The 25,988-nt window shown below is 41.7% G+C and overlaps 1 pseudogene; it reads left to right on the top strand.

Annotated features, from left to right (window-relative positions):
- The window catches only part of LOC115276466, a 35,935-nt pseudogene extending 11,875 nt beyond the window's left edge, over nucleotides 1-24,060 (top strand).
- The last annotated feature ends 1,928 nt before the right edge of the window (nucleotides 24,061-25,988 follow it).

The raw sequence follows: 25,988 nt of genomic DNA, 5'->3' as shown, positions 1-25,988 counted from the left end.
GGGCTCGAACCCATGAACCGTGAGATCATGACCTGAGCCAAAGCCGGACACTCAACCGACTGAGCCACCCAGGCGCCCCCTGGATGTCCTCTTTGGAGAAGTGTCTATTCATGTCTTCTGCCCATTTCTTCACTGGATTATTTGTTTTTCAGGTGTATCACAGCTTCTTTATCCATCTATCAGTCAAGGACACTTGGACTGTTTCCATATTATGGCAAACATAGATAATTCTCCTATAAATATTGAGATGCACGTATCCCTTTGAATTAGTCTTTCAGTATTCTTTGGGTAAATACCTAATACTACAATTGCTGGGTTGTAGGGAAGTTCTATTTAACTTAAAAAAAAAACTTTTTAAAATGTTTACTTATTTTTGAGAGAGAGACAGAGGCAGAGAGCAAGCAGGAGAGGGGCAGAGAGAGAGAAGGAGACACATGATCTGAAACAGGCTCCAGGCTCTGAGCTGTCACCACAGAGCCCGATATGGGGCTTGAACCCATAAATCATGAAGTCATGACCTGAGCCAAAGTTAGATGCTTAACCAACTGAGCCATCCAGGCACCCCTAATTTTTAACTTTTTGAGAAACTTCCATACTGTTCCAGAGTGCTACATGAATTTGCATTCCCACCAACAATACAATAGGGTCCCCTTTCTCCACATCCTCACCAACACCTGTTGTTTTGTGTGTTGTTAATGTTATCCATTCTGATAGGTGTGAGGTGATATCTCAGTGTAGCTTTGACTTGTATTTCCCTGATGATGAGTCATGTTGGCCATCTGTATGTATGTCTTCTTTGGAATAATGTCTATTCATGCCTTCTGGCCATTTCTTAAATTGGATTATTGGTTTGGGGGGTATTAAGTTTTATAGGTTCTTTATATAATTTGGACACTAACACTTTATTGGATATATCATTTGCAAATATCTTCTTCCATTCTGTAGGTTGCCTTTTAGCTTCTTGATTGTTTTCTTTGCTGTGTGGAGGCTTTTTATGTTGATGTAGTCTAAACAGTTACTTTTGCTTCTGTTTGCTTGTCTCAGAAGATATATATAGAAAAAAGTTGCTACAGCCCATGTCAAAGAAGTTATTGCCTGTATTCTCTTCTGGGATTTTTATGGTTTCAGGTCTCACATTTAGGTCTTTATTTTTTTGTTTTTCACATTTAGGTCTTTAGTCCTATTTGAATTTATTTTTGAATGGTGTAAGAAAGTGGTCAGGAGTGTGACTGGGTGGCTCAGTCAGTTGAGCAACGGACTCTTGGTTTCAGTTCAGGTCGTGATCTCAAGCAAGCCCTGAATTGGTCTCTGTGCTGACAGCAGGGAGCCTGCTTGGGATTCTCTCTCTCCCTCTCCCTCTCCCCCTCCCCTACTTGCTCTCTCTCAAAATAAATAAATAAATAAACTTAATTAAAGAAAGGAAGAAAAGAAAAAAGATAGAAAGTGGTCCAGCTTTGTTTTTTGGCATGTTGTTGTTCAGTTTCCCCACTACCATTTGTTGAAGAGACATTCTTTTTCCCATTGGATATTCTTTCCTGCTTTGTCAAAGATTAATTGACCACACAGTTGTGGGTTTATTTCTGGGTTTTATATTCTGTTCTATTGATCTATGTGTCTATTTCTGTGCCAGTACCAAACCATTTTGATGACTACAGCTTTGTAATATAACTTGAAGTCCAGAATTGTGATGCCTCCAGCTTTGCTTTTCTTTTTCAAGATTGCTTTGGCTATTTGAGGTCTTTTGTGGCTCCACACAAATTGTAGGATTGTTCTAGCTCTGTGAAAAATGCAAGATTTTGATAAGGATTTCATTCAGTGTATAGATTAGACATTTAACAATATTTGTTGTTCTTACAATCCATGAGCGTGGAATGTTTTTTCTTTTCTTTGTGTCTTCTTCAATTTCTTTCATCAGTGTTTTATAGTTTTCAGAGTACAGGTCCCTCACCTCTTCGGTTAGATTTATTCCTAGGTATCTTATTATTTTTGGTGCAATTGTAAGTGGGACTGTTTTCTTAATTTCTCTTTCTGTTGATTCATTAGTGATGGATAGAAATGCAACAGATTTCTAAACATTAATTTTGTATCCCCTGACACTGAATTAGTGTATGAATTCTAGCAGTTTTATGGTAGAGTCTTTTCTGGTTTTCTGTGTAGAATATCATATCATCTGCAAATAGTGAATGTTTGATTTCTTCCTTGTCAATTTAGATGATTTTCTTTTTGTTGGAACTTCCAGTATCATGGTGAATAAAAGAGGTGAGAGTAAACATCCCTGCTTGTTCCTGACTATAGAGGAAAGCTCTCAGGTTTTCCCTACTTAGAATAATATTAACTCTGGGTTTCTTCTAATGGCCTTTATTATGTTGAGGTACGTTTCCTCTAAACTTACTTTGTTGAGGGTTTTTATCATGAATTGATGTTGTACTTTATCAAATGCTTTTTTTGTTCTACTGAAATGATCATATGGTTCCTATCCCTTCTTTTATGAATGTGATGTATCACATTGATTGATGTGCGAATATTGAACTACGCTTGCAATCCAGCAATAAATCCCACTTGATGTGGTGAATGATTTTTTAAATGTATTGTTGGGTTGGATTTGGTTTAGTAGTATTTTGCTGAGGATTCTGCATCTATGTTCGGCAGAGATATTAGCCTGTAGTTCTCTTTTTTGTAGTTGTCTTTATCTGGTTTGGGTATCAGGGTAATGTTGGCATCAAAATGAATTTGAAAGTTTTCCTTCCTTTCTTATTTTTTGGAACAATTTGATAATAATAGGTATTAATTCTTCTTTAAGCTTTGATAGAATTCTCCTGTGAAGCCGTCTGGTCCTGGACTTTTGTTTCTTGGGAGTTTTTTTTGATTACTGACTCAATTTCTTTGCTGGTTATCAGTGTGCTCAAACTTTCTATTTCTTCATGTTTCAGTTTTAGTCATTTATATGTTTCCAGGAATGTATTCATTTATGAATACAACAACATCTAATTTGTTGGTACATAGTTTTCCGTAATATTTTCTTATAATTGTTTGTATTTCTGTGATGTTAGTTGTTATTTCTCCTCTCTTATTTGTGATGTTATTTATTTGGGTGCTTTCTCTTTTCTTTTTGAGAAGTCTGGCTAAAGGTTTATCAATTTTATTACTTTTTTCAAAGAACCAGGTCCTGGTTTCATTAATCTGTTCTATTGTTTTTCAGTTTCTTTTTTTTTTTCCATAATATTTTATTGTCAAATTGTTTTCCAGTTTTTCAGTTTCTATAATCATTTATTTATGCTTTGATCTTTATTATTTTCTTCCATCTGCTGGCTTTAGGCTTTGTTGTTCTTTTTTAATTCCTTTAAGTATAAGGTTAGATGGGTTTTTCTGAGATTTTTCTTGCTTCTTGAGTGGACATATATTTCTATATACTTCCCTCTTAAAACCACCTTTGCTGTATCTCCAAGGTTTTGGACAATTGTGTTTTCATTTCATTTGTTTACATGTATCTTTTTATTTCTTCTTTGAGTTCTAGATTGACCTATTGGTTAGTAGTATGTTATTTAATATCCATTATTTGTGGTCTTTCCAGATTTTTTTCTTATGGTGACTTACAGTTTCATAGCATTGTGGTCAGAAAAGGTGCAATCTTCTTAAATTGTTGAGGCCTGTGTTGTGACCTAACACATGATCTATTCAGAAGAATGTCTCATGTGCACTTGAAAAGAAAGTGTATTCTGCTGTTTTAGGATGAAACGTTCTGAACGTATATGTTAAGTCCAGCTGGTCCAGGAGCACCTGGGTGGCTCAGTTGATTAAGCCTCAGACTCTTGGTTTCAGCTAAGGTTGTGATATCACGGTTCGTGAATTCCGGCTCCACTGACAGTTGCGGAGCCTTCTTGGGATTCTCTGTCTCCCTCTTTCTCTGCACTTCCTTTGCTCTCTCTCTCTCTCTCTCTCTCTCTCAAAATAAGTAAATAAACCTTTTTTTTTTTTTTAATAAAAATAGCGCCTGGGTGGCTCAGTCTGTTGAGCGTCCGGCTTTGTCTCAGGTCATAATCTCTCAGTTTGTTAAGTGTGAGCCCCGCATCAGGCTCTCTGCTGACAGCTCAGAGCCTGGAGCCTGCTTCAGATTCTGTGTCTCCCTCTCTCTCTGCCCCTCCCCTGCTGGTTGTCCCTCTTTCTCTCTCTCTCTCTCTAAAATAAACATTAAAAAATTTTTTAATAAAAATAAATATTTTAAAAAAGCCCATCTGGTCCAGTGTGTCATTCAAAGCTATTATTCTCCTGTTGATTGTCTGTTTAGATGATCTGTCCATTGATGTAAGTGGGGTGTTAAAATCACCTATTATTATTGTATTATTATCTATTTTTTAATGTTTGTTATTGTTTTATATATTAGGGTACTCCGTTTCGGTGCATAAATATTTACAATTGTTATATCTTCTTGTTGCACTGCCACCTTTATTATGATATAGTGTCCTTCTTCATTTCGTTACAGTCTTTGGTTTAAGATCTAGTTTCTCTTGGGGCACCTGGGTGACTCAGTTGATTAAGTATCCAACTTCAGCTCAGGTCATGACCTCATGGTTTAGGAGTTCAAGCCTTTTGTCAGGCTCTGTGCTGACAACTCAGAGCCTGGAGCCTGCTTCAGATTCTGTCTCTCCCTCCGCCCGTCCCCCACCTCACACTCTGTCTCTCTCTCTCTCAAAAACATAAATATTTTAAAAGATTTTTAAAAATACATAAATTAAATAAAATATAGTTTTTCTGATATAAGGTATCACTACTCTGGCTTTCTTTTGACATTTGTTTGCACGATAAATATTTCTCCACCCTCTCACATTCAATATGCAGGTGTCTTTAGGTCTACAATGAGTCTCTTGTTGGCAGCATAGATGGGTATTGTTTTTTATCCATTCTGACACCCTATGTCTTTTTTTTTTTTTTTTTAAGATTTCATTTTTGGTGCACCTGGATGACTTAGCTGGTTAAGGATCCAACTCTTGATTTCAGCTCAGGTCATGGTCTCATCATTCATGAGATCAAGCCTCACATTGGGCTCTATGCTGACAACACAGAGCCTGCTTGGGATTGTCTCTGTCTCTCTCTGCCTCTCCCCCACTCACACTCTCCCTCTCTGTCTCTCTCTCTCTCTCAAAATAAATAAGATTTTATTTTTAAGTAATTTCTACATGTCACACGGGGCTCGAACTCACTTGATTGAGAAATCAAGAGTTGCTGCCCGCCAGGTACCCCTGACCCCCTATGTGTTTTGATTGGAGAGTTTAGTCCATTTACATTCAAAGTAATTATTGATAGATATGTATTTATTACCATTTTATTACTTGTTTTGTGGTTGTTTCTGGAGATTTTCTTCTGATCCTTTCTTGTTTTGACTTTTCAGAACATTGGAAGGTGCACACAACTGGAGCTAATTTTTTTTTTTTTTTTGTCACTTCAAAGCACCTATGGACAGTCCTTTGCTTTTCCAGACAAGAGTAAGCTTAGGAATGCTTTGCTTCATTCTAAGTCAGGCTGCCTGCAAATATAGACCCTTTCTTCTGCTGCCTGATTGCCAGTTACACTAAATACAGTATATGACAAGAGTTTATTAGTACTATACTGCAGTCAACATCCGTGCGAGCATACGCAAAGGTCCCCACGCAGAAGAGATTCCATTGAGCCAATAGACAGCAGTGATCCCATCAGTGAGAGTGGAAGTCATTCTACACAACAACCCTCCTCTCTCTTGTCTCCCTCACACCAGCCACAAAGGTTTTCAAAGGTATGTGCGGTTAATTTGTTTATTTTTATTTTTATTTTGTATTTTATTTATTTTTATTTTGTATTTTCTTTCTTATTTTATATTACAGTACTATAATCATTTTGGTAATATTTTTGGTTTGTGGAACGAATCATCTGAGTTTTCATTATTTCTTATGGGGAAATTCCCTTTGACAAGTGCCTTGGATTACAGGCATGTTTCCAGAATGAATTATTCTCACAAACCAAGGTTTTACTGTATTTATTTTTACTGCTTTTGTGTTTCCTGCCTTTCTACTGTCACTTTTGGTCTCTCCTTTCCACTCAAAGAGTCTCTTTAAATATTTCTCTCAGGGTTGGTTTAGTGATCACAAATTCCTTTAGTTTTTGTTTGTCTGGGAAACTCTTGATCTCTCCTTCTATTCTGAATAATAGGCTTACTGGATAAAGTATTCTTGGCTGCAGATTTTTCCCACTCAGCACTATGAATAAATCATGCCATTCTCTTCCAGCTTGCCAAGTTTCCGTAGTAAAATCTCATGCTAGTCTTATGGGCTTTCCCTTGTAAGTTACTGACCTTTTTTTTGCCCTACTGCTTTAAATTTTTTTTAACTTTATTCATTTTTGAGAGCCAGAGAGAGAGAGCACAGACGCAGGGGAGGGGCAGAGAGAGAGGGAGACACAGAATCCAAAGAAGGCTCCAGCCTCTGAGCTGTGAACACAGAGCCCGATGTGGGGTTTAAACCCACAAACCATGAGATCAGGATCTGAGCTGAAGTCAGAGGTTTAACCGACTGAGCCACCCAGGCGCCCCAAGCTCACTGACTTTTGAAATTCCAAACTTTAAGCCTCTTTGGTTGCAAGAACTCACAAAATTCAGCCCCTCTCATTTTCTAAGCCAATGACTATACTACAGGGAAATGTTTTCCTTGTGCATTCCCCTGTGTGCCCCCCTCCCTCACCCTTCTCTGAGACCACAGCTCCCTCCCTTCCACAATAGCCAGGATCTATTTCTCCCCTAAACACATCTCTTGCACTCCCTACCTTCTTGGATGTGGCCTCTTTTCTCCCTTTAGTTGTGGAGTTTGTCCTGTCAGTCTTCAGGTTGATTCCTTAGGTGATTGGGATGCTTTGATAGTTGCATAGTTGTATTTGTGGGACAAGGTGAGCCTAGAATCCTCCTACTCCACCACCATCTTCCTGTCTGTCTCTATATCAGTGATATTTTTGTGTGTCTTTTTGTTCTGTCTTAGTAAGATAGAACAAATTACAAAGAGGAGAGTTCAACACTCCAAGTAGAATTCTAGATTCATCTATCTCTTTCTTTCAGTTGTGGTTTTGCTAGGCTTCACAGAGCCTTGTAAGTGTGCATGAGTCCCCGCCTCAGCCAATGAGCCGAGAAAGCTACCACGTGAACATTTCCGGCTCCTCTCTCCTCTCCTGCCTCCCAGGACAGTGTCTCCTCTTTTGTTCCTTGTCCCACAAACTCCAAACTTCTCAGATGCTCCAGAAGCCCCTTGGTCTTGACTTGGGCTCTGTGTTCTGCAGTGTGGAGAATGCCCGCAGGCATAAATCGGAGGAAAATGTGGAGCACGCCTCACTTACTTTCCTCTTTTTGAGGAGCATAGCCTGTGCCATCTGTTGTCTGGTGCCTAAAAACAGCTGTTTCATACCTTTTTTTTCAGCTTTAGAATCACTTATGGTAGAAAGGAAGGAATAGAACCAGTCACTCCTTCAGACTGTAAGTTATGTAACACACATAAATGCTGTATATTATTACCAATAGAAGTTAATGCTATTTGTACATTTAGGTTTTTTTTTTTACTTATTAAAATCTTTTAATAGCAAAACTAAAACATATTTAGGAGGAAGAAGATAAAAAAGAGTAGAAAGCATAGCTTGCTGCTAGTTCTAAGTTGTTGCCCAATGATTACACTCCTGTTTGACATGAGTAGCCCTATAGGATAGTGAGTTAGTAAGAAATGGGATGTAGAATCAGGCAAATCTGAATTCAAAGCCTACCTCACCGCTAGCAATCTGGGGAACTTTGTGCAAGAGATGAATTTTCTCCAGACGTTAGTTTAAATTAATAATAATATTATTATAATATTATAGTAGTGTCAACAAACCCTCTTGTATTTAAACAGTTACTTCTTATCATAATTTCTTGAGATGTTGAGGAAGATGTTTTACAATTGTTGTAACCCACCAAGATCGAACTCACTCAGGCAGCAGATAGTTTTAGAGAGCTTTATTACAGATTTTATTTACGGCCAGGCCAAACCTGATCTAACCTGATCTCCCTGGTGTTAAGGAGCAAAGAACGGCCCCGAACAAAGGCAGCAGTGAGCTTATATGGACTTTAGCAAGGCAGCAAACATCATCTAGTTAACCAATTAAAGTTCACAGCATTTCTGGACACCCAGTCACACTTTTACAAACAGACAGTAGTTCTGGTGGGACCCTATCAGTTTTGAAGGTCTTTGTCTTAAGAGGGTCTTGAAATGACCAGTTATAGTCAAACACTGCAGGTTCTGTGAGATAGTGATTCCGTGACTTCCCACACGTATGCTTTGCCTGGTCAGCTTCAAATGGGGTGGTGGGAGTGCAATTTACGACCTAAGTTGTCTGTTTAGAAAGCAGGCAAATTTACAGGCAAGGTTAGCACCTTCTGATAATTCCAACTGAGAGCCACATAGCGGTCACCACGTAGTTAGTCAGAACAGTGAACAGAGAGATACATTTGCAAAGCGATGTACAGAAGCCAAAATAGCAAGTTAATGATTTTCAATTTTTTGCTCAGTTTGCTAACCTACAACACAATGATTAGAAAATTCCAGCCACCAGGCCAGGTAAGCCCTGATAGTAACAGAATGCCTAAAAGACCACACCCCTTTCCCTGCCCATGATCATATGCTGAACACATGCGGACCCCAACCTATGATCCCGTGCTCTTTGCCTATTTTCTTGCCTGAACATCTTCCTATAAAACCCTAGGTGTCTATCTTGCCAGCGGAGAGGTCAATTGTTAAGGCTTGAGCCTGCTACCTGCGCTGGTTTCCATTATTCAGAATCAATGTCTCCCTTTCTCTTTTCCAAACCCTCATCTCTTGAGTTATGGGCTTCTTTTGTAAGGAGTTTACCCAAGCTTTTTTGGCAACAGTGTTGGCAAACCCCGCTGGGAACTGTGCTTTTGATATGTCCAGCCCTTTCAGGATTCTTCTGGACGGGGCAGGTGGCCACAGCAGTGCACCAGGAATCACACGTTCGTTTCCCAAGGTCGTGGTTATGACAGATCATTTGGTAACAAAAGTACCTAGTTGCTAGGGTTGTTTAGAACACTCAATGTACCAAATGAAAGCCTGGGCCTTAGAAGCACTTGATAAGTGATTGTTTCCACTTTCAGTGAATTAATGTAGTTTATGGGGAACTCAGTCCTATTCCATATTTTTTACCCCCACCTACCTACCAAGCAAACAAAAAGCCCTACTCATACAAGGGTGTTAACATGTGTTGGAGAGCTGTGGAGAGGTATAAGATTTTGTTCTATGACCTCACCCTGTTGATAGGAATGCTAGAATGCTATCAGCCAGGCATGCCTGGGCCCCTCACTCACTGTCAGTAAGGTCTGTGGTGAGCCCCTGCAGATGTTTCCCAGCAAAGCCAATGGTGACCGGACTGGCCCTTGTGGTTCTTATTATGATTGCAAAATGCTTCTAAGCAAAAAACCATCAGGAAAGTTTGAGAAACAAGATTTATTACAGAAGGGAACATGGCATGGCTGAGGGTCACACAGAGAGGTCACAGTAGCTAAAGAGAGAGGGGAGCAAGCTAGGACCACTAGGACCTGGGACTTGGCCTTTATTAGGCTGGAAGCTGGGGTGTGTAGGCTCTTGTGGGTTCACTATTGGTGAAATTAAAATATAAGAGCAGAAGCTGGGGTGTAGGAAGGAAATAGTGGGGTCCCTCAAGTGAGTGATTATTAGGTTATCCAGGGCTTTTTTTTTTAATGTTTTATTTATTTTCGAGAGAGAGAGAAAGCATGAACAGGGGAGAGTCAGAGAGAGAGAGAGGAAGACAGAGAATCTGAAGCAGGCTCCAGGCTCTGAGCTGTCAACACAGAGCCCGATGCGGGTCTCCAACCCACGAACCGTGAGATCATGACCTGAGCCAAGGTCGGACGCTCAACCGACTGAGCCACCCAGGTGCGCCCCATTCAGGGCTTTCTAGTAGGAAACTTCATGGGCAGAGTTGACAGTTTATCTAATTGTTTTACTCATAGCTGTGACAGAGCTGGTAATATGTTTATTCCAGAGGAATGTCTTCGGAATGGATCCCTCCACAATCAAAACTTAATGTCAGGCACTTACAATAATAAAGCTTAATGTTAGGCACTTAGAAAACAAATTTCATCACAGAAAATGAACACTATAAAACTGAGTGTTAGACACACTCTGCTCCTTAAAGTTTCCTTCAATCAATTTCAGGGGCCTTGAATTCCAGCCTATCACCCTGTTACTGAGTCCTTACTCAACCCTCTTTTATCCCTCCCTCCACGTAAGGTTAAAATCAGTGGGAGTGAGAAAGTCACAAAACAGAGAGACTGGGAAAAGAGATCAGAGCACCCTTTATTAAAGAGCTCTTGGGCGAGGTTCCATGGCAGCAGGCAGAAAGTTCCAAAATGGTGGTCTGTTGGCCATCTTGGTATTGTTCAGTGGGATGGTCTGTCAGCCATCTTGATGTTCCTTTCCCGAGCCCACCAAACCTATCATCCACCTCCTAATTTCTGTTCCTTTCCAGTGCACAGACTTTTTTTTTTTTTTTTGAGAGAGAGAGAGAGAGAGAGAGAAAGCGTTCACACACAAAAGCAGGGGGAGGGGCAGAGGGAGAGAGGGAGAGAAAATCCCAAGTAGGCTCTATGATCAGTGCTGAGTCCAACTCCAGGCTTGATCTCAGGATCAGGAGATCATGATCTGAGTCAAAAGCACAAGTCGGACACTTAACTGACTGAGCCCCCAGGCACCAGTGCACAGAAGTTTAAACCACACTTTCTATCCATAAAATTTTTTCCAATATAAAAACTGCTTTTCTTCCAACAGGATTTTTGTCTCTGCTGTTTATGTAGCACTTTTTACCGCACCCATTACATTTGGTTTATATTTTGGAGTTCTACACAAGAATTTCATTTGAAAAATGACATTCACTGTCAGGAATGGGGAGAAAGTTTTAAAATAACTTTTATGGACCAATCCAAAAAAGTAACGAAGAAAATGTAGTGTATGCCTGAAATAATGTTGTGTGAACCAGACGAACATCATCTTAGACAATATGATGACTGTTCTGAAACTTGATGCCTTCTAGAGACAAACGCCACTGTCCACATTCTTCCTTTTGTTTAACCACACCCTTAGACACACCCTTGGGGCATCCTGGATCTGCTCTGGAGATAGCAGGTGTTGTTTGTTTGTTTGTTTTTGAATTTTTTTAAGTTTATTCATTTATTTTGAGAGAGAGAAAAAGAAAGAGTTTCATTCAGGCTCTGTGCAGAGCCCACCTAGAGCCTCAACTCATGAACTGTGAGATCATGACCTGAGCTGAAATCAAGAGTTGGACTTTCAACAGACTGAGCCACCTAGGCACCCCTGGAGATAACAGTTCCTACAGGAGGTGGGGTTTGGAAATGTATTCATCATAGAGCTCAGCTGATAGAGCGGAGGACTGTAGGCTGGATGTGTGTGGAAATGTATTCATCTTGTAGGTGCCAGACACATGCTTCTAAGTAAGTCCCCTTAATAAGCCATTTTTTGTCCGCCTTTCTCTTCAGTCTTACACCTCCTTTAGACTTTGGCCTTTGGAGGTCATTTTGCACATACCTTCCTTTTGTGGAACAACTGTAGAGGTAAATTCAAAGTTTCCTGAGAATGACAGACCACACTGATCTGGTACTCAGTTCTGCTATGCGGAATCATATATCATGTAAAAAAAAATAGCAAAGGATGTCAAGAATGCACCATAATCTTTGCAGAGGCTAAGAAAATATGGTACCAGTATGGCACATATCTACAGAGCTGATTAACGTTCTCTAAAGCAGAAGTGATCTTTAATGGCTTCAAAGTCCAAGGCATGGCATTTTTAGAGCAATGAAAGAACCTCCATTGTAAGCTAATTCAATCTCTTCACTTTACGGGTGAGTAAACTAGGCCACCACCTAATTAATAACAGAGCTGCGCTGAAAGTTGAGATTTCCTGACTCCAAGAGCATTCCAGTGTCCATGACATCATGGCTGCCGTACAGTCAATATCAGTAAAAGCCTCCAGGTGCATGTGATAAGACCTCAGAAAATCTAGAAGTCACTGTGAAGAGGGGAAAAGGAGTGTTCGGTCTGAGAACACTTTGTTCAAGTTACTATACCTTCTGCTATGGTCTGAATGTTTGTTTACCTCAATGTTTGTGCAAATCCATATCTGAGAAACTATCCCCCAGAGTGATGGTATTAGGAGGGGGAACGCTGGGAAGTGATGAGGTCCTGAGAGCAAAGCCCTGATGAATGGGCCTAGAGCCCTTATGACAGAGGCCTAGAGAGAAAGGGGTTTTTTTCCCCCATTCTCCCACGTGAAGTTACAAGTGAAAAGCTGGCACTCTAGGAAGTGGGTCATCACTGGACACCAGATCTGCTGGCGCCATGATCTTGGACTACCCAGGCTCCAGAGCTGTGGGAAGTAAATGCTTATGATTTATAAGTCACCTGGTCTATGGTCTTTTGTAACCTCAGTCCAAACAGCCTGAGGCAGCTTACCTTTTTTGGCCAAGTTAATTCCTCTATAAAAGGAGGCCTCATTCAAGTGGCTATTTTGAGGATATTTTAATGTTTGTTTTTTTTTGTGTGTGTGTGTGGTTTTTTTTTTTTTTTAGAGACAGAGAGAGACGGAGTGAGCAGGGGAGGAGCAGAGAGAGAAGGAGATGTAGATCTGACGTAGGCTCCAGGCTCTGAGCTAGCTGTCACCACAGAGCCCGATGCAGGGGTGGAACCCGTGAACCATGAGATCATGACCTGAGCCCAACTGGACGCTTAACCAACTGAGCCACCCAGGCGCCCCTATTTTGGGGATATTTTAAAATGTAATAATGCAGGCTCTCAGCATGGACCCACTGCACTGGTAAAGTCTGTGAGCCTGAGTTTAGGCCCTGGCGAGCCTAAGCCTGTAATAATGCCCTTTGCTTTTGCATGTGTGAAAAAAAAATAAAATGTAATAATACATACGCGATCTCCATCACCATGTCTGCAATGCAGTTGGCGCAAAATGAACGCTAGTATCCTCCCTTTTCTTAGTCACACCAGCATGCACGCTGGATTCAAGGCCAAATAATGTCAACTAAAAAAAACAAAACCAAAAAACAAGCCCCAGTAGCTGAGAGACCATGAAATACGGAAGAGTTTTTGTTGGTGCACTTCATTGCAATGAAGGCAGGCTGCAGCACGGAGGAAGGGTACGTGCCGGGCCCAGCCTGGTTTCCAGCCCGCACATCCTTCATCCTGGCTCCCTACTCATGTCCCGAGGGCAGGCGCAATTCTTCCTCCAGTTCCCAGAACCAATCTTGGTCGGGGCCTATTGCCCCATATCTGGCTTCTAGTCTAATTCTGACCTATTGCCCAAGCCTTGATGGCTGGATATCAGTGTGCTGTCCTATTTGCTTCCCTGCCCTACTGACCTGATTTCTATGTTTCCTGACCTCATCATTCTTCTGTACACACGTGATAGGAAACCCCTGACCTTGTCACACTGGCTGCTCTTGCAAGCCAAAAATCACAATGTTTGCCTGGAATATAATGTCTTCCCAGAAGGCCATGTGTTTGTTACCGTGCCATCTTGTCCCTAACCTATGTCTAGATAATCTAAGGAAAGGGCTGCCTGGGTGGTTCAGTTGCTTAAATGTCCAACTTCAGTTCTGGTCATGATCTCACGGTTCATAGTTCAAATCCCGCATCAGGCTCTTTGCTGATAGCTCAGAGCCTGAAGCCTGCTTTGGATTCCTTGTCTCCCTCTCTCTGCCTCTCCCCACTCTCTCTCTCCCTCCCTCTCTCTCTCTCTTTCTCAAATATAAATAAGCATTTAAAAATTAAAAGAAAATTATCCAAGGAAAGGGAGTGGTGACCTAACAGGTTCTTGCCTGCAAACTCTGGGAACTTAGAGACAGAACATGGTAAGGGCCCGGTCATCCCTTGCAATGTTCAGGAGAAAAGTCCATAAGCCCTTCCTGTTTCTGAAGGACTAACCCTGTTATTACCTTTCCTGAGACTTGGCTGTTTAGATCTGCCTTCTCTTGAGAGTTTCCACAATTCATCTAATTTTTGCTTAAGTGATAGAAGATCCGTTTCTGGTGCTTGCCTCCACATGAGCCTTATCCAGCCTACATCTCAATTGTTGACTATTTATCTGAACTCAGTGTGACCTGCCGTCAGTCCAGGACCTCACTTTCAATCAACTTGCCCAGCCAGGTTGTCTTAAAGCATAAAAATACAACTAGTCTTTCTCATTGAGATTTGCCCCCAGCTTCTTCATAGAATCATTATTTTTAGAACTTACTCTAGTAATAGTTATTTCTTTGGTCATATGCATTGTTTTATCTGCCCACCCATCTACTCAGCCATCGGTAGGGAGTATCCACCACACACAAGGCACTGTCAATGGGTCTGGGGTTACAGAAACATAGCAGATAGCATTCCTGGTTTTCAGCATCATAGACCAGTGAAGGTAACTGCCATATCAATAAGTAACCTTGGCACAAAGGCCTAAGAACTATAATGGAGGTACAAATATGGGCCATGAAAGCACTGAGTTGGGAGCAAATGGCTATCTTCACAAAAGGGGTCAGGAAGGCTTCACACAGTACCTGATGTTTAAACTGAGTATTGGAGAGGGGAGCCTGGGTAGCTCAGTTGGTTGAGCACCAAAATCAGGTGCTCAGGTCATGATCTTATGGTTCATGGGTTTGGACCCGTGTCAGGCTCCAGAGCCTGGAGCCTACTTTGGACTCTGTCTTCCTCTCTCTCTGCCCCCCTCTCACTTGTGTGCTCTCTCTGTCTCTCTCTGTCTCTTTCTCTCTCAAAGGTAAATAAATAAACACTTAAAAATAAAATAAAATGAGTTTTGGAGAAAAAATAAGTTCCCCAAGGGAAAAAGATAGTACTGCTTTAAGAAAACACTGTAAGAATGACAAATTTGTTGATTATTTAACCTTGCCATCCCACTTCTTGGATTTATCCTACAGAAATATATGTGCATGCAACAAATGACTTATATATAAGATTAACAATTGCACCATTGTTTGTAAGAAGTTGAAATTATAAACAGTCCACATGTAGGGGCACCTGGGTGGCTCAGTGTAAGCATCCAACTTGGGCCCGGGTCAGGATCTCATGGTTCCTGAGTTCAAGCCCCACACTGGGCTCCGTGCTGTCAGTGCAGATCCCCACTTTGAATCTTCTGTGCCTCTCTCTCTGCCTCTCCTGCACACATGCATGTGCACACATGCAGTCTCTCTCAAAAATAAACAACAAAATCCATGTATACATTAATCAGCTCTGTTTAAATAAATATGGCATATTTGCTTGGTGGAAGACTATGCAGCTATAAAAAAGAATAAAGCAGCTCTCTGAAAGCTCTTTAATATTAAACATCTTTAAGATATAGGGCTAAGTAAAAAAAAACCAATAGCAACATTTAAAACAGTACTGCCTTTTTAAAAAATGGGGTAAAATAAGAATATACATTTGCATTCACATTTATATGAAAATGCTGGTGGCAAGATGGCAGAGAAGTAGGGAGTTCTGTACTTCCCACCCGCATCTCTCAAACAAAGAAGGACTCTGAACCGCAAGAGTCTGGGAGGAAAAGAGATGAAGTCCATTATATGAAAAAGCTATACGCATAATATACATCAGATAAAAATGGTTACTATTGGGCATGGGGACATTTTTCACTTAACACTTAAATTTTATTAACTAAAATATTATCTATTAAAAATGTGAATAATTTTTCAAAGAATATGGTGCAGGGAAACATACAGGATTGGATACACGGCTCAAAGACCACTTTTTTTTTTAACTGCTCCATGACTCAGAAACTTGCTGGCAAAAGAAAATCAGAAGAGAATATTTTGTTTCAGCTCCCTCTTAGGTGGGTAGTGATACTCAAACAGCAATTATATAATATGACAATAGGTACATTTAAAAACACAAACATGAGTGGAGACTTAGGGCTAGTGAGAGAGTAAAACATTGTTGGCAGAGAAGCCGACCATCTAGATTTGGAAGCAGAATTTTGATTCCTTCTTATGTGGGTGTATTCATTCAATTTAATAACATTCCTTCTGCCTTATTCCTGAAAGGATATGAAGGCTTTTCATTTAAAACCCTGGAAAAATAAAGCAAATATAATTGTGTTTCCTAAAGTCATCTTCCGATTAAAAAATAGTCTTCTGAAAGTTTGAACTTTAGAAGTCTCCCCTGTGGAGAGTATAGGATACAAGACAGAAAAGTCTTGATTGACCCTGGGCAATCGGCCAGTGAATATCCTCAGACTGGCTGTTTATATATTTTTTCCAACCTTTCAAGCCTCAGTGCACTCTTCTTCAACAGAACATAATCCTCGCTTAGCCTGTTCATGCCATCTGATTAGTAGAAAATTCATTCAGACACTCAACTGAAAGAAAATGAAATTACATAAAATCAGTGTCATTCAAATTAGAACATCCCCTAACGTTTACCGTTACCTGAGAGTTCAGTCTTAAGTTTAATGATTTCCAGATTTTTGTTTTCAGTTCTTTAAAGGATGACCAGATTTGGGGGGATTGGGTCATTCTGCCAAAACTCAAGAGGATCTCGGTTGTTGTAGACAGCTGTTGCTTTTGTCTGTCCATTAGTGCCTCCCTTCCTTTCGGAAATTATTCTTCTCCAGTCCACTTGCCTACTAACTTGGATTTGGATTCCCATGGAGCTGCCAATCACGGAATCTCATACGTGGCCACAGGATAGCCTACATCTGGCCAAACATAATAGCTCCTTCCTCTATTGAACCAGAACCCAGTTACTGGTTCAAAGGAACGGTGACACTGTTTGGTGGGCGTGTATTCCAAGTGGGATGAATCATCCTCTTGGGTTGTTGTATGGAGCGAGGTGAGAGGGAGCCTTGCCTTTCAGATCACAAAAGCTGGAAAAATATAAATATGACAGCCAGTGGCCATATAAACTATATGTTAATATTATAAATGTTAATTTATTTGAGAGAGAAAGTGTGAGCGGTGCAGGGGCAGAGAGAGAGAGAGAGGATATAAAGCAGGCTCTGTACTGATAGCAGAGAGCCCCCCATGCCAGGCTTGAACCCACAAACCATGAGATCATCACCTGAGCTGATGTCAGATGCTTAACCTACTGAGCCACCCAGTTGCCCTGTGAATATTATAAAAATTGGAAAGCTACTAAAAAAGTTTTAAAAGTCATTTGGGTTGTTACCATTATGTGTGATTAAAAATTTTTTAGTACTGGGTGCCTGGGTGGCACAGTCAGTTAAGCATCCAACTCTTGATCTCTGCTCAGATCATGATCTCACAGTTTTAGTTCGAGCCCCAAATCAAGCTCTGGGCTGATGGCGCAGTGTCTGCTGGGGATTCTATCGCTCCTTCTCTCTGAAGGAGCAAATCCCCCTCACCCCCCATTTGTGTGCACTCTCTTTCTCTCTCAAAGTAAATAAACTTTAAAAATTAGTGCTATGATTTTGCTTTTCAATTAAAAAAAGGAAAAAGAAAACTTCATGGGGATGTATAAAAATATCAAATCGCTATGATGTACACCTGAACCTAATAGGATATTGTATGTCAATTATACTTCAATTAAATGCGTGCGCACACACACACACACACACACACACACACACACACACATACACACACATGATAACAGTCTGATTAAACTTTTGAGGGAGTAAAGTATACAGGACGACTTCGAGAATTTGGTACAGATTGGCGTGAGAAAGCCTTCAAAAACTAAAGAATTTTAGTTGTACCTTAAATGGACGAACAGAGGAAAATGGTGACTACATTTTGTGCAGAAGAGAGAGCAAGTAAGAAGTCTGACCTGTCGGGAGGAAGGAATGGGTGTCCGTAGAAGTGAAGCGGGTCGAAATCATGAGTCCTGTGGGAGGGTTTCAAGACTGAGGGAGGGGCGGGGCGGCGCAGAGTCGAGGGCAGAGGGAGCACCTCCGCAGCCGCCCCCAGCCCCGGGCAGTAGGGAGTCGAGGGGCAGCAGGAACAGGCCTGGAGTGACTCGCCTGCCGCAGACTCACAGGCACCAGACATAACTACATTCCTAACTGCCTTGTGTCGGTGGAAATGAACTCTGTGTACGCCCTTCCACCCCCCAGCAGCCCATCCCCATGGCCTCAGCTGGTTAGAACAGACATGGAGGTAGGACAGGGCCATCTGGATGCCCACCAATGGCCTAGCCTGGCCTGGTGCGCGGGGTTTTTCCCAAACAGGGAGAAGAGGGCCAGTCCTCTCCTCGCTCTTTCTGCCGCTGGTATTTGCTTTCTCCGTCTCAGGAGAGCCAGAGAAAAGTTTCTTATAGCTCGGGGGGCTGATGTGAATGGTTATAAAGTAGGCTGTAGGCCAGGCTTAGGGTTTCCAGAAAAAATAAGAGTTAAATTTGAACTTCAGGTCAACAATAACAGCAACCATTTTTTACTACAAATATGTACCAGGTAGGGCTCGAGACATACATATACTCAAAAGTCATTTGTTCATTATTTATAGCTGGATGTCAAGTGTAACTCAGTGTTCTTTTTCATTTGCTAAATCTTGCAACCCTATCAGGTATCCTTTAGCAGCATGAGAGTATGAAGTCTACTGAGTGTTAAAAAACAAAATTCAACCAAATAAATGTAAGGCTCTATTTGGCTTTAATTAAACAATTTATGAATAGGGCAGCCTTCCACCCAGCAAATAGAAGGGAGATCCAAAGGGTTGTATGGAATGAAAGGTTTTAATAAGAAGAAGGGCAAGGCAAGAAAGTTATTAGCAAAAGATGGGGCACCTAGGTGGCTCAGTCAGTTGTGTCCAAGTTCAGCTCAGGTCATGATCTCACAGGTCATGAGTTCGAGCCCCATGTGGGCTCTGTGCCTACAGCTCAGCCTGGACCCTGTTTCAGATTTTGTGTCTCCCTCTCTCTCTGACCCTCCCCTGCTCTCTCTCTCTCTCTCTCAAAAATAATAAAATAAACATAAAAAAAGAGTAAGTTACTAGCAAAAGAAGAGAAAGCATTGTTTCAGGCAAGATAACCTTCCCTTACTGGGAGGGGCGGCGGGGTCTTGATGAAGAAGACCCCTGTGACACATGACCTCATTGCTGTGGATCAGAAAATTCCTGACTGACCAGTTAAGAATACACTTCTGGGGGGAGGTGAAAAGTACAATTAGGTTAGGCGTTAAGCCTGGTTTATTGACTTGGGGTCTTAGCCATTTAGAGCCTGTGGTTTTCTTTTAACTGGGGCAAAGCAGTGCAGATCTCTTTTTCTGCCCTAAGGAGACTCTGCCTCCGCTGCTGGTGTGTCTCTTGTCCTCTCTCTGTTGGAGGCCCACTAAGCCACCGGAGAGCACTTCCGGTTCCTTCCTGGGAATGTTAGCGGCCGGTCTTCCCTCACCAGACACACTGTCCTGTGAGTGAGCTGCCCGCTTTCATCACCGCAGAGGCAGGCTGCAACTGTGCCGGACTCTATCCTCCTACACACCACGGAAAACCTTCCAGGCTAGGTCTTCAAAAGGAGGGAGTCATAAATGCCCCCTCTCTGTCCTTCTTCAACCTCTCTCCAGCTAATGCAGTCTGTCTTTGAAGGCCCCAGGTGGGTGTCCCCATGCCCACCTGTCCCTCAGGAAAACCCTGCCCTCCCGGTAGGACCTTCCTCCCTGCAGACTTTTGTAGGGATTCGCAGACTTGAGCATCTGAGAGGCTGTGCTTTGCTTAGTCACAGCTGACTCTGGGAGGGTGAGGATCATCCCCGGTGTTTGATGTATTTGACATCCTTAGAAATGTACCTAGAAAGTAATGCACACCTCTCTGAGGTGAATAGTTTTTTCTCAACTACAATGTCTAATCACATACAAGGGAAAGATATTCTTCCTGGAAATGGTACATATGTGACAAGTTGCCAAAGAGTAATTGTGTTGAAAAAGAGTAGCTTCTGTCCCCTGGACCTAGCTCACATGACCAGAGATGTAGATGGCTCTCTGTACCATCCTCCTGCCAGCTCTAATTAGATTCTTCTTCATTATATATCTCTTCCCTTCTAACCCAGCTCGACTAGAAGGTGAAAGGTCTCCCAACAATTTAGCAGTCTACGGAGGGAGGAGGTGAGAACTGCCTGATGGAGAGGAAAGGAATGGGAGGAAGTGCACAGGGAAAGCCAACATGCCACAAGAGAAAATGTAGTGTTGATTTCTGGTATCAGATCCTATGTTTTGGATTTCCATAAAACCTCTACATATGGGTTTTTTTTTAATGTTTATTTTTAAGAGAGAGAGAGACAGAGTGTGAATGGGAGAGGGGCAGAGAGAGAGAGGGAGATGCAGAATCCACTAAGCAGGCTCTAGGCTGTGAGCTGTCAGCACAGAGCCTGTTGCGGGATCCAACCTCACCAACCATGAGATATGACTTGAGCTGAAGTTGTACAGTTAACCGATTGAGCCACCCAGGTGCCCCACCTCTATATATGTTTATAAAAAATAAATTCAGCAACCACTTCCATCTATGAAAGGGGTTGGCCATTTTCTGTGAAGGGCCAGATAGTAAATATTTCAGGTTTTACAGGACATACAGCCTCCAGCAACTACTCAACGCTGCCATTGTAAAAACAGCAGTAGGCAATATGAAAATGAGTCAGCATGACTGTGTTCCAATACAACTTCACTTACAAAAACCAATCACAAAACCATTCTCCAATAAAAGAAAGCAGGTCTCTTCAGGAGAGATGGCTTATTCTAGGAACTGGGCAGGGAATGTAGGAGTCAGGAGTATCTTGTAGTGCCAGAAAGTAGGGAGGTGCTCAGAAAACAAGAAGACAGGGAGCATGTGAAAGGGACAAAGGAGCCAACCTGAAAGAGCTCCCTATTGTCAAAGCTAGAACAGTTAAGCAACAAAATAAGTAAGTACAGTAAAACTTTGGAATGGGAGTAACTTGTTCTGTGAGTGTTCCACAAGACGAGCAAACATTTCTAATAAATTTTAACTTGATAAACAAGTGATGTCTAGCAATATGAGTAGTATGCGACATTGAACGTCACATAGTCAAAAATAAGCCAATGGTTCTTCTCTCTCTCTCTCTCTTTTCCACTGCAGGATTGTGGTTAATGTCAACACAATGTCACATTTCTGCAAAATCCTCGATAGGAGGCAAAAGCATCATTGGATAACTGCACAAAAAGAAAAAGAATCCATTGAGCCAATAGATAGCAGTGAATCCGTCAGTGATAGTTGTCCTACACAATAACCCTTCTTTCTCAACTCCCGCACAGCAGCCATGAAGGTCTTCAAAGGTAAGTGGGGTTAATTTGTTTACTTTTCTTTATATTTTGTATTCTTTATTTTTTAATGTTTATTTATTTTTGAAAGACAGAGCATGAGCAGGGGAAGGGCAGAAAGAGAGAGGGAGACACAGACTCTGAAGCAGGCTCCAAGCTCTGAGCTGTCAGCACAGAGCCTGAAGCGGGGCTCAAATTCATGGACCGCGAGATCATGACCTGAGCCAAAGTTGACTGCCCAACTGACTGAGCCACCCAGGTGCCCCTGTATTTTCTTTATTATTTCATATTATATTACAGTATTGTAATCATGTTTATATAAATATTTTTGGGTTGTGGAACCAATCATCCAAGTTTCCATTATTTCCTATGGGGAAATTCACTTTGATATACAAGTGCTTTGGATTACAAGCAGGTTTCCAGAACGAATTTTGTTCACAAACCAAGGTTTTACTGTACTTTTAAAATGAAGGGTGTTTTTGGTCATTCATGTATGGTGAAGGCTAACAGATCAGGAGTCAGAGAGGAGGGGCACGCCCCACCACAGGGGCCACACAAGAAAGCACCAGTGTTGACCAGGAGGCCAAAGAAGCAAGGAGGAAATGTGGGCAAGAGCCCTTAATGGGGCTTCTGCAGGAAAGAATATGTAAGGCAGGATAAGTAGGTTTTGGAGCAGCCAGTTTAAATAATTTCAGTGGCCATGGGGCATAAGGGCTGCCCATAATACCTGGACCTGGCTAATCAGGGCAGGGCAATAGTAGTCCTGAGTGTGAGAACCCACCAGAGGAGGTGGTGGGATGACAAGGCGGCTCTGGAGTGGTTGGTTTGCATTTGAAAGAATATTTGTTTGCAGGGGCACCTGGGTAACTCAGTCGATTAAGCATCAGACTCTGGATTTGGGCCCAGATCATGATCTCTTGGTTCAGGAGCTCTGTGCTGAGGGCCCGCAGAGCTTGTTTTGGATTCTCTGTCTTCCTCTCTCTGCCCCTCCCCACCGTGCACACATGTGCTCTCTCTCAAAAACAAACATTTTAGAAGTTCTTCCATCTAGACACTTAAGCCTGTATCCCCCTCTTTTGTTCTCTCTCTCTTCTCTCAACTCAGCAACATGAGCGCAGATCCAGCTCAGCCCCAATGCCCGCCTTGCCCCAAAGCGCCCGATTCTAGGGACGCTTCTCCATTGCCTGAGATTTATGGGCCTCAAGAAAATTATGCATCCTTGCAAATGTCATCTGCTGAGACAAACCACACGGAGACCATCTCTCCTCTTCCTGCCTCCAGGGATCTGCTTCAGGACAGCCTGGATTCTTCCACCAGTCCCAGAGTAAAAGTGCTACCCACTTCTGCAGAGGAGATCACCGTGAAGAAGGAAGATCCAACTCTGGGCAAGAAACAGAAGATCAGAACCGTCTTCTCTCAGACCCAGCTATATGTACTCAATGATAGATTTCAGGGACAGAAATACCTCAATCTCCAGCAGATGCAAGAACTTTCCAACATTCTGAACCTTAGCTATAAGCAGGTCAAGACCTGGTTCCAGAACCAGAGAATGAAATGTAGAAGTGGCAGAAAAACAACTGGCCAAAGAATCACAACAGTGAGACTCAAAAGGGCTCTGCAACTCCAGAGTACCCAGGCTTCTATTCCTACCACCAGGGATGCCTGATGAACACTGCTGGAAACCCTCCCATATGGGGCAACCAGACCTGGAACAGTCAGACTACTGTCCCCAAGCCTGGAACGGCCAGCTGCACAACTGTGGAGAGGAATTTCTGCAGCCCCAGGTCCAGTTCCAGCAAAATCCTATCAGCAATTTGCAGTCCACCCTAGAAATGGCTGGGGAAAGCCACAGTGTCCTGCAGCAAACCACTAAGTATTTTAGTGCCCAGCAAATAATGGATTTCTTCCCAAATTATTCTGAACATATAGCCTGAAGATGCGAGGCAATGAGTATATTACTCAATCTCCATTTGGCCTGTGGCTGTATTACTTCTCCTAGGATTTGTCTGTTAGGGTTCTGTATCTCTGCCTTGATATTCTGTTTTTTATTATGTTTATTCCATCAATCAAGGTGGTAGGAGGAGTCTGATCAAATAGTAGCTTTGGCTGCTATGCACAACATGCTAAAAGATGTTTCTGGCTGTAGATAACTAGACATAATACTAATTTGGATATCTTTAGGCTCCAGAATTGAACCTCAAGAGTAGGAAGTAAACAGAAAGACACGGGATGAAGGATTATTTGTATTTTCTGAGGTTGGGAGACTTGTTAACAACCTCAGTTGTTAAGGTGGAGAGTCAAGTTATAATGTGTGTCACTGATTTCCTCTGCCCCCGCCCCCTGCCCCCGTGCTGGTTTAACTACAACTCCTAACTTGTTCATTATTCTAGTAGTTGTAGAAAGTGGTTTTATATTTTTAATGTATCATCATAATAGAAGCAGTTTGGCCGGTGGTTTATAGGTTAAGGTACAAATAAATACCAACTTTATCTTAGGATGATGCCAACCTCATACATGAAAATTAGACAATGTCCCAAGCTTCCTTCAACAAAAATGGCAGCTTTTCCAAATCTCTTCTTCACATCCACACTGCCTACAACCAAAGGGGGCTGAACATTTTCTGATATTTTTCTTCAGTTCATATTTTCTTCCAGTAGCCATTCTTACTCTCTTTGCTCACTCACAAGGAACAGTACAGATACACTAAAGCAATTTGTTGGGGGCAATTTAAGAATAAAAAGAAGGTCATTATGCAAATACACATTAACTGTTATTCAACCTTGAAAAGCATTATTGCTTAAAATGAAAGGGAATGCTAGATTCATGTTTTCCACTTTGGCTGTTAACATTCCTTGTAATCTTGATGAGTTCCAATAGTTCATTTTTGTTTTTAAATCCCTTGCCTTTGGAGATGTGTGTGACTGAGGTCAAAGAGGTTGTTGCCTGCTTTCTCCTCTAGGGTTTTGATGGTTTCCTGTCTCACATTCAGGTCTTTCATCCATTTTGAGTTTATCTTTGTGTATGGTGTAAGAAAGTGGTCTAGTTTCATTCTTCTGCATGCTGCTGTCCAAGTCTCCCAGCACCATTTGTTAAAGAGACTGTCTTTTTACCATTGGATACTCTTCCCTGTTTTGTCAAAGATTAGTTGGCCGTACATTTGTGGGTCCAATTCTGGGTATTCTATTCTATTGGTCTATGTGTCTGTTTTTGTGCCAATACCATACTGTCTACAGCTTTGTAGTAGAGGCTAAAGTCTGGGATTGTGATGCCTCCTGCTTTGGTTTTCTTCTTCAATATGACTTTGATTAGTCACAGTCTAGAGCCTAAATGTCCATCAGCTGGTGAATGGATAAAGAAGATGTGGTTTATATAGACAATGGAATACTACTTAGCCATGAGAAAGAATGAAATCTGGCCATTTGCAGCAACATGGATAGAACTGAGGGTGTCATGCTATGTGAAATAAGTTAATCAGAGAAAGACATACTATATGTTTTCAGTCGTATGTGGATCTTCGGAAACTTAACAGAAGACCATGGAGGAAGGGATGGGGAAAAAGTTACAGAGAAGGGGGGAGGCAAACCACAGGAGACTTTTAAATACAGAGAACAAACTGAGGGTTGATGGGGGGTGGTGAGGGAGAGGGGAAAGTAGGTGATGGGCATTGAGAAGGGCACTTGTTGGAATGAGCACTGGTGTTGTATGGAAGCCAATTTGACACAGTAAATTAGATTTTTAAAAATTCCTTGTAATCAATGTCAGGCCTCTGAATAGTTATCTTATTCCTCACTAAATGGTTATTATCCTACCAACTGCCTTTATGACTAAGAGCACTCGAGCTGTCTTTCCCAGGCAACCATTCCCTTTCTGTCCTTCTACTACTCCTTTCTTTGACAGAGAGGAACCCCCACATGGTTTCCTGGCTTCAGGAAAGCCTCTCCCCACCTCAACACACAGTCTGTTGAAACAGAGAATCCAGGAACAGTACCAAGGAAAAAGATTTTCTCTTGTTTGTGTTTTCCAGGAGAACCCTTCTTGTGGAGAAGAGCTGGCTAGTTCTTTGCCTAAAGCCTCTCAATGTCTAAAGGGTATTGGGTGAGGACTAGGCCTTTGCCTCTACCCCTTCTCACTAGAAATGCCAGAGGGTGGGCTGTGAAGACAGGGCCTTGGAATCTGCCCTACTGAACCTGCCAGAAAGGTCAAGTACTTTGCAATTGTCATTTAAATTTTAGAAATGAAGTAAGCTCTCCAGCTATTTTTGAAGTGGTTGGTTTGCATTTGAAAGGAACACTTAAAGGAGAGTCCTTTATTATCTCTTGGAATTGGCTATCTCTGGAAGGGGAGGGCTCTTCAGTGTTGGCAAGATATCTAAGCCTCAGAAACACATGGTTAATACAGCAGTATTATTGGATGATAACCCAAAACATAACAAAACAAATCCAAGATATAAAAAAAGATTAAATACTTAACTAAATGAGGAAGAGTCAAGACTCTCTTACAGAATTCCAGATACTTTATGTAACTGGAAAATCAATTGTTGGAATAAGATCAGAAGCAGTGTAGCTTTGGTAATTCATCAATAGAGATTTGTGCTCAATTGAGGTAATGGCAGAAAAGTATTTTTTTAGAGACACAATTTCTATTTTTCAGTTCAAACTCATCAGTACTTTGAGACA

Source organism: Suricata suricatta, chromosome 13 (assembly GCF_006229205.1).
Source record: "Suricata suricatta isolate VVHF042 chromosome 13, meerkat_22Aug2017_6uvM2_HiC, whole genome shotgun sequence".
Classification (NCBI taxonomy): Eukaryota; Metazoa; Chordata; class Mammalia; order Carnivora; family Herpestidae; genus Suricata; species Suricata suricatta.
This window is presented reverse-complemented; position numbering and strand designations above follow the sequence as displayed.